A 10028-nucleotide genomic window follows, 5' to 3' on the forward strand; every position below is an offset into this window, starting at 1 on the left:
ATTGATTTCAATGTTTTAGCGTCAAATAAAACGTTTCAGCGTCAAATAAAACGTTTCAGCGAGGGTCTTCGTTTTGTAGTTTGAGGCGGGTAAAACTACAAAACGAAGACCCCATCGAATTCAGTGTTTTAGCGTCAAGTAAAGCGTTTTGGCGGAGATATTCATTTTGTAGTTTGAGGTGGGAAAAACGGTCTTCGGCCTTCGGCCCTCGGCCCACGGCCCTCGGCCCTCGGCCTTGGGTCTTGGGTCTTGGGTCTTGGGTCTTGGGTCTTGGGTCTTGGGTCTTGGGTCTTGGGTCTTGGGTCTTGGGTCTTGGGTCTTGGGTCTTGGGTCTTGGGTCTTGGGTCTTGGGTCTTGGGTCTTGGGTCTTGGGTCTTGGGTCTTGGGTCTTGGGTCTTGGGTCTTGGGTCTTGGGTCTTGGGTCTTGGGTCTTGGGTCTTGGGTCTTGGGTCTTGGGTCTTGGGTCTTGGGTCTTGGGTCTTCGGTTTGGAGACACCACTATACGGTCGACAAGTTTACGAAGGGTGGTAGAGACACTCGGTCCCAGTCTCAAAACGAAGAGGGGCCTCCTCTTCTATCCCTTCAAGGGACTTCCGTAAGATTTAGGCACGACCTTCCTCATTGAAACACCAGCGAAGGTCTGATAAGATGGTGCCTTTCCGTGATTATGAAATTTACTTACTCTTTCTTCTGCTGGTAAAGTTTAACGGGTCAGGTACGTGTGAAATTTACTCTCCCTTACAAAGGATTTTACTGTGTTTTTTACCGTGTGCCATTTTAAGCTTAGACACCAAAAACGCCGACCCTTTATTTCTGACCGTGATGTTTGTCAAAATGATTTCCGAACTCCAAGGGGGTTTTTAGGAGTTTTTGTATTTCAGATTTAAGATATGTTGTTGGGATTTCAATCACGTGATAAATGAAGTCTGAATAACCATAATGCGATAGAAACCAAGAACAAAGGATTTTATACTTCAAGTGTAACAATACTATACGTTCAGAATATAACATCAAAATTGAAACTGAGAGGTGCACTATTTTCTTGATTAGTGTGAGTCGTATTCTTAGCCGTGAGAAAAGTTAAGATGGCTTTCCACTATAAACATGATGGCCATGCAAACCCAGGAAAGAGTTGCCGTACCTAAACTCTCTTCCTTGGCATATTGGTTCAAAGAATGACCTCAGCTGCTAGCTAATATAAGTTGAGTGTGAGTTTTCCTCCAGGCAGCAATCTTGTAAAGAAACTACATAGTGCACTTGGATGGATAATTGAGCATTATTTGCTCAATTACCTACATGTATGATATGTCTACTGACTTGACCAGTTTTTAGCGTTATTTACATAATGGTTGTGGTATCCCACACCAGTAGTCTTGGGCTACTTATTTTTGTTGTATATTTAGAAAAAGGGAAAGTTTTACTAGGACCAAAATTTTTGAAATGCATGTGTATACATGTGGGCTTATAATATACACCCTGAGATTTACTCCAAGCTAAATTCTGATAGGTTGGATGGTTTTTCTCACAAATGAGAAATGAGCATCTGACCAATCACAAGTTGAAGGTGAAATGTTTGACCAGTAAAAACAATAACATGGGTTTTTTTACCCTTGTGGTGTGGGGGCTTGCCAAAGTGAATGAAAGTGAATGTCAGCAATGTTTGCTGGTTGCCTACAACTGTAGAATCATGACTTTAGGGTTAAAAAGAAGTAGTCAGTGGTTTGTGTAAACAAGTCAAATTAATTAATGAAGATAATGTCAGAGAAAGTTGGATTTTAAGAAAATTGGTGAAAATCACAAGCAAACTGATCACAATCTTCATCAAAATCTTTGATTTGATGAATTCCTGACATTTACAATCCAAGGAACTAAAGAGTATTCTCCTCCAAAATGGTAAAAAAGACTTAAATTTCCAGGTTCTGTCTCTGATAAGAAAGCATTTAATGATCCACCTTTGTCATTTCATTTGTGCTTATGTGAATGACCAAAAATTTATGTTTCAAATTGGCACTTTAATTCCCATGGCATTAACAAATGTTTTTCAATCATTTAATTTATTCCTCGTTTTGTGTCTTTACTTTGTTCCCAGCAGTAATCGTGAATATTGCTCCATTTTCTGCATATAAAACACACACAACCTGCAATTCCTTACATTACTTAAAGTTTGCATGTACAATTTTTATAGAAAAAAACTCACCTGTTCCCCGCTAATTGTTTTAATCTACACATCTTGTGAATATAAATCACATGCACTCATTAAATATGAACCATCCATATTTTCTACATTTCCCAACCATATTTAACCAATTTCAGAACTCTATTTTTTATTTTTCATGAAAGCTTCTTTGTTTATTTAAATTATTTTCTCATAGTCTACCACAGCAAAGTGGGAAGTCATTTTGTTGTCATGCGATGTTTCAAGCCGAGGTGAATGGCTGGTGGCTAACCACCAGTGAGCTTGGCAATCAATTTCTACAAAGCACTGGAACAAATCCACCATAATTTTCTGTTGTGTATTTAAAAAATAGATTCCATGCTGTTCTGCATCTGTTCAGTAATAGATCACATGTAATGTCAGAGTATGGTAAGTAAAAAGAAGGGGCACATATAACAACTAAGCTTGTTCCAGGCATTCAGTTATGAAAATGGAGCAAACTAGATGCAACAGTTGCAGAGAAGTGAGAAAGTGAGAGAGATGACAGAAATGTTCACTAGTGTTCTATGTATTACTCACTGAATGCCTAGAACAAGTTAGGCACAGATGAGTGTCACTGATGTTCTTCACATGTTCTGACGTCCTTTGTGATTAACAACAGAGCCACAGCAACATGGAATCTATTTGTTTCTTAATGAAGAAGCAAAATTTATCAATGGTGACGTCACTAATGGATTTGTCCGCCACTAGATCATAAGTACATGAAAGAACCAATCAAAATGCATGTAGAATTCAGCTTATTACATAAAACCTTATCAATTATAGAAATGAGGTCAAAGATATTCAAAGGTAAAGGAGGAGCAGTTGAGTGATTTCAAAACAGTTTTGAACATTGTTGACATCCTTTCTATGGCCAAGGTTCTAGACAATAGAAAATTGTGGTTGATTTCTTTTTTATAATAACATTGGAATTTTTATGTCAGCTTAATGTGCTGAAGTTTCCGGATAATCATGCACACGTGTCATGATTGATCATTGCATTGTTGTTTTTGCTGTTGTTGTTGTTTTAACTTGTGTTATGTGATGACTTCAATGATTAAATGCCATTAGTATAATTGCTCAGGTAATTATAGAGATGTACATGCTCTTATTGGTCAAGGATTGCATCATATCTTGCTATAATCACCATGTGCGGGTGATTATAGTGAGAGCACTAAATTTCAAAATGGCTGCCCCGCATTTTGTCAAATGTTTGTGAGGAAGTAATAAAGGAATAGTAGAAAATTAAACTGTGAAGAGCATGAAAGATATTAAAAGATTAGCTGAGAACACTTTATTAAACAAAGGTATGAATTTTTTGCTGACTGAATTCAAAAAGCCTCTTAAAACTGTTGGCTCATCATAATACAGGTAATCAACACAATTGTAACAAAATCTGGACAATGCTTTCTTTATTTACAGAATTTATAACTGAATTTGAAAGCACCTGAGCAATTACTGTACACTTAAACAATTATTTGTTGAAGGTGAAGGGAAGATCAGTAAATAATGTTCACTTCATCTTAAGCAAATATTTCTTAATTCTTATATTCATTATTATGTTATTTTACCTTATTAGGGCAATGGAATATGCTAAATATACCTTTGTTATATATGCTATAGAACAGGACAGAAATAGGGACAGAAGAGATGCATGTGAACTTTGATTTTTTCTTAATTTTTAGGCATGATTTTCCAGCAGTGATCTTAAATTAAAGCCAATAAGAATTTTGTCCTGGTCATCAAGAACACTTAAACGGTTTCTTTAATTTCTGTTTTTTCTTCTTTCATGGACATCTTATTTGATGGGCAGGATGCCTCAGATAAGTCCATACAAATTTTCAAATGTAATACATATTTACACTTACTGTCGTTATAGTGCTTACACTAAAAGTTCCTCTGTGTGGACTCTATTTAAGCCCTTCTTAAATAATTTATTATCGTTACACAATCATGTTAAGGGCTGAGAATATTATGTTTATGGTTGTCAATTTTAGGGGGTGTGGATGTGAAATTCACCCAGGAACCTTCTAATCCAAGCTACTTTAACAAAGGTAGTGATGCCAAGCTTGTGTGGAACTACGCTGATCCACATAATAAAATTGCAGTCATTGCCTACAGTGTTCTGGTAAATGGTGAATTTAAAACAATGATTTTTAACAACAGTCATGGTTTGCAAGAACATTCTTCAATTCCTCCATCTTACAAAGGGAGAGTTAAAATTGAAGGAAGAGCTACCCTGCCTGGTTATCAAGAACATCAGCACTGGAGACAATACCAAATTTAGATGTGAAATGTGAAAAAGCCCTTAAAGGGAGGTTAAAATTACAGTTCAGCTTATTGTGGCAGGTATGTATTACAGACATAACCATTAATAATCAAACACAAACTAAATGCATTCAACTTGTGTCTCTCACATTTCTGAGATCTAGAAAAAGTAAACATTATGGCATAAATTTGCACAAATCTTTATAAGCAGGGCTGAAAGTGGCCAGCTAAACCGACTTTTGGAAACAATAGTAATACTTTTACTTGGCATGTGACACAACACTCCTAAAAGGAGACAAGGAATATGCATAGGTTGGACCACGATAAGTAGAACGTCAGAATGTTGATGGCACAAGGGTACAAAAACAGTAGAATTTTCATCTTTCCCCTGTATATTGCTTTACAATGCAGTGAAAAAAAATCTGATTTTTCCAGTTAGAAATTTTTGTGACAGCTGCTTCGTTTATTGAAATTATTTTCTCCTAGCTTAACACAGCAAAGCAGGAAGCCATTTTCTTGTGGCTTAATTAGTGAGCTTGGCAATCAATTTATGCAAAAGCATGTAAACAAATCCACCACAATTTTCCATTGTCTGTTTAACAAATAGATTCCATATTGCTGTTCATCTGTTCAGTAATAGATCACATGTGATGTCAGAACATGGTAAGAACAAAAAAGTGGCATATGAGATCAGCTTAGCTTGTTCCAGCTGTCAGTTATTAAGACAGAGCAAATGGCTCAAAAGCACTGGTTACTATTGTACTATTTTTTACTTACTAAATGCACAGAGCAAGCCAGGTGCAGTTGAGTGTATAACTGATGTTCTTGACACATTTTGACGTCCTCTGTAATTTATAACTGTACAGAGCCTCGGCAACACCCTTGCGAACTGAATTCCCAGTTTTCTGGGAATTCCTAGGAATTCCTAGGAATTCTCAAAAATTCCCAACTATGCAAATTAACTCTGATTTAAAAAGCTTGGAATTACTGGGAATTTCTGAGAAAGGAAGACTCCAGTTTTGTGAGGACTTGGAATCCCTAGGAATTCCTTGGAATTCTCAGCTTTACAAACTATCTATAATTTAAGAAGTGTGGAACTCTTGGGAATTTCTGGGAATTGAATTTGAGGCAATTTTAATACCCTGAGGTCCACATAAATTCTAAGAAATTCTCAATACCTTGAATGTGAAGGTTTTAAGAAAAAGAGTAATTTCAGAGGCTTTAAACTTTGGCTCAATAAAAGGTATGCTATACAAAACTTACCAAGAGATATACATACATGTACATGTTTATAACTTAAAGATCATGAAATTTATTATTCAAACTAAGTTTTAGTAAATCTTTACATTAATATGGATTTTCTCATGAACCAGCTGTCACTTATGTTAAATAGAAATTTTAAACTTACACAATAATTAACAATAATTACATTGTTATCTTACTTCCCTAACCTACATTACTGGTTACCTTTGTTAGAAAACCTTGGAACAGTCAAGCTCAGTTGCCTCAAATGCTGTATACTTTTTGTAGACAATACTTTTAGTAGAAATTTCATACCTTAGACAAACAAATTCAACACCTAATTAATCTTTCTTTTTTCATGATTGTTGTTGCTGCTTTTTTTTTTAGTTTTTTGCTCTATTTCATGACTAATTGCTGTAATTTGTTTTGCTGTTTTTATTCTTACAAAACATTTTTGTAAGAGTTCCAATACTTGTGGATCATCCACACACTTTGCAAACATTTGGCATGCAGACAAGACAGAGGTAGTCAATGTTCCCTTTGAGAAAAAACACCTTTTAAATGAAGTCTTCAATTTACTTTATTTGAAACTCTGATCTGAAAATATTTGTCAACAAGACTTGTTAGTAGTGAGAAGTTAACCAACCAAGTTTCCTTTCATAACTTAATTTCTTAAATGTCCCAGTCACTGGATCTCCCAAAAAAATATTACATCTTTTTATTTTTGGTGCAAATTACAAGTCCTTCTTTATATAAAAATGAAAAGTGCTAGTCACACTTCAATAATAACAGCTCTTAAGTTTACTTGTTGTTCTTCTCTGTCTGTCAGCTATCAAAAAAATTGTTTTATACTTCGGGCAGTGCATAACTATTTGTGGACCAGAGTTCCAACGCATCTCTGTAATCGCATATAGCTACTTCTGTCTCTTGTACAAATGTTTCTCCTTTGTAAGACGCACTCTACTCTGTTGTCAATACTGCTTTAAGTTCAGTGGAAACGACTGACTGAGGAATCGAGATGGCGGTGTTGGAACGTGTTGCTGAACGCTTGCTACGGTCAAGCTTTGTAGATTTAGGTACTGGTACACTGGGATCATCTATGTATCTCTTATACTTCCGAATGTGGTATCCTTCTTTTATAAATATGAGGGTAAAAGACGATTTGTAGTCGCATTCAAAACTGTGATTGGCTTGTGTTATTTCTCACTTTTGCCATTAACACAACTCAAGTGAGTTTTGAGTCTTTGTTTCCTCGACAACTCTCGGCCACAAATCGTGCATTTGTAATACGATCGATTCTTGTCGATTATTTCTACATAGAGTGAGCTCACATCTTTATTTATATCACCAAGGTATTCATCTTCTAGAAGCAGAGAACCGGTCGGAGAAGTCAGAATAAAGTTGAGCGCTTTTCTTAACACTGCAATCGGCAAGCCAGCGGATTCACTTTGCTAGCTAATGACAAGTCCTAAGAGATCCACGTGATCATGCCTGTGATCGGAAAGCAGAAATTTTTTTTGGGATCACTTTCTGAAGGAGCTTAGAAACCAGGCTCAACTCAGTAGCCAAGCCTACTGAATTTGTGCCCAAGCCTTTTCTTGCTTGCGTGACCTTTTTTGTCACACTAGAGAATACAAGGAACTTCGGCGAGTAGTAAACAAAAGCTCAAATTTTTAAAGCAGTAAAGAGGAAAACTTTTTGAGACTGAAAGGTAAGTAAGTAAGTTTTTTAGTGTTTTACAACCTAAATTTAGTGTTTCCTTTTGTAATTTTACGACGTACATTAAATTGTCAAATCAATAACTCGAAAAGCCTACAGCTAAAATTTAACTCTTTATTAATAACCTTATACTTTCTTGATCTGATATCTCAATTAGCAATAACACCAGAAATAATTTGCTTTTGTGGTATATACTATATGTATACCTAACTTGTTGAAGTACGCTGTCATGAAGTAATGCACTTAGCAACAATTAATCTGATTACACAAAACTGAGTCAATGTTTAAATTGTTCCCTGGACTGCCTGGACTGCCTGGACTGCCTGGACTGCCTGGACATCTGCGGCAACTGATAATGCATTTTGGGAGTGGTAGGGATGCTTACTTCATAGTGGCTATGGCTGTACCTGTCCTTTAATTTGCCCTGTTGTTTGTAATAGATTTTCCTTGCATTGTCTGTTATTTTTTTTCAGGAAATTTTAGTCTGCAAGAAGAAAATTCTTTTACAGAAGAATCCTTTTCCTGTAACGTTTACAACTGTTGCTTACGTTTGCCATATTTCTGATATTTTTATCATAACAGAATTTTTCACAAAAATTATTTGACACTGAATTCTTATACAAATACTGCAAGGTCAAGCCTGCCCACCAACCCATCAAGGTGGTGTTGAAAACTGCAGTAAGGTCTATTGAATATAGTTAAAGTACTGAATTTCACTCCATGACTTACTACTACAGAATATGGGGCTTTTTATGATTAGGTACCAAACAAAAAAAAATGCTTTCTTGGCTCATTTGCATCAAGCCACCTAATATAATTCACAAAGTTTATTTCAAATTGGATTCTCATACAAATACTGCAAGGTCATGCCTACCCACCAACCCATTAATGTGGTGTTGAAAACTGCAGTAAGGTCTATTGAATATAGATAGAGTACTGAATTTCACTTTATGACTTACAATTACAGAATATGGGGCTTTTTTATGATTAGGTACAAAACAAAACAAAAAAAAAGCTTTCTTGGCTCATTTGGATCAAGCCACCTAATATAATGCAATCAATGTCTTGTTTTCTGTATCGTGAGTCATTGCTCAGTTGGAATTGATATTTAAATCTTAATTATAATCATTTAAATCCAACTGAATGTATTTCTTTCATTACTTTTCCACTGACTGCCAAACCAGCAAGCCTTGAGGCATTAAACTGTGAGGACTTTAAAAAAGGCCCTATATTGTTTACATGTAGCTGCTTTAGGGGAGGGGAGTGGTAAAGTTTCAAATTTGGTTAAGAGTATGTAACACAATAATAATAATGATAATAATGTTAATAATAATAATAATAATTCATTTTTTCCATCCTTTGTTGCAAACGCATCTGACCCAGAGCAATTATTGGAACATACCAGAATAGCCTTTTTATTAATGGAAGGCCTCAGTGATGCACAGATATGATATGAAAATGATATTCTCTTGTGTGAGGCATCAGTCAATTTAGGAATTACCAAGTGTAAAATTTCAAGTCAATATGGTCCAGAAACTACTCATTTTTGTAGAGGGTGGAGCAAGGAGGGGTGGAGGGGTCGAAATTATTAGGTTTGTGTACCGTTTTCACCCTTTGCACCCTGAGCACTCAGTCACGCACACTTCAGATGGATGCTCAACACAACAGCGTCAAAAAATAATCAAGCAAATAACTAAGACGTGCAAAGCTTCCACGGTGAATATAAATTTACCGCTATAAACAGTGAAAAGGCCTTACAGATTTTACACGTAGCTTCTTTGAAGGTACAACTTCCTATGACGTTCTAACAAGATTATCAAATATGTATTTTCATATGATTGATACCAATTGCTTTATTAAGTCGAAATAAGCTTAATGTCAAGAAGCCCTCCTTGGTAAAAACAAAATAATGTATTCAGCCCTTTTTTAGTAAAATCCATGAGTGAGATGTACTAACTCCAATATAAAAGTCACTCAATATAACAAAGATTTCTCAATTTGAGAATCCAATGAATGCCCTTTTCCTCATAGCCATCTTAAAAACCTGGTCTGAGCTTTAAATATACACATTTTAATATATTATTTTTTTCAAATTCAGATGTCAAGGAATCCAGATACAAAATGGTCAAGGTTCTTGCAGACAACCTCATTCAAGGCCAACTCATTGTGAGCCCCGGAAAAAAAATACAAACAGTACAAACAGCAGCTAAGTTTGCAGTTTAGGATAACTTCATTCTAATTTATTGTTACAGTTACAACAAGATTTTAATCAAAAAATCAATTTTATTTGTCTGTAATTATGCCCTTCACTCCCAAGAGTGCTTGGTTTTCAAATATAACTTAAGATATTGTATTCTATGGAAAATAATCAACAGATTTTATTCACAATTTGTGTCAAACCAAATTTAATGATTGATTATGAATAGCTGTAATTGAGGATTAATCCGTATGAAGTTTTCAAGGAAAGAAAAATAAATCAAATTCCATCCTAATATTACCACACATTGATGTTAATAATTAATCAAAAATATTTTACATGTAAGCCTTAATTAAGCTTCTAAATAAATTTCATTGAATACTTGAATTTTAGCTGGGTTTTTTTAAT

The sequence above is a fragment of the Pocillopora verrucosa genome, chromosome 6 (genome assembly GCF_036669915.1).
Source record: "Pocillopora verrucosa isolate sample1 chromosome 6, ASM3666991v2, whole genome shotgun sequence".
NCBI lineage: Eukaryota > Metazoa > Cnidaria > Anthozoa > Scleractinia > Pocilloporidae > Pocillopora > Pocillopora verrucosa.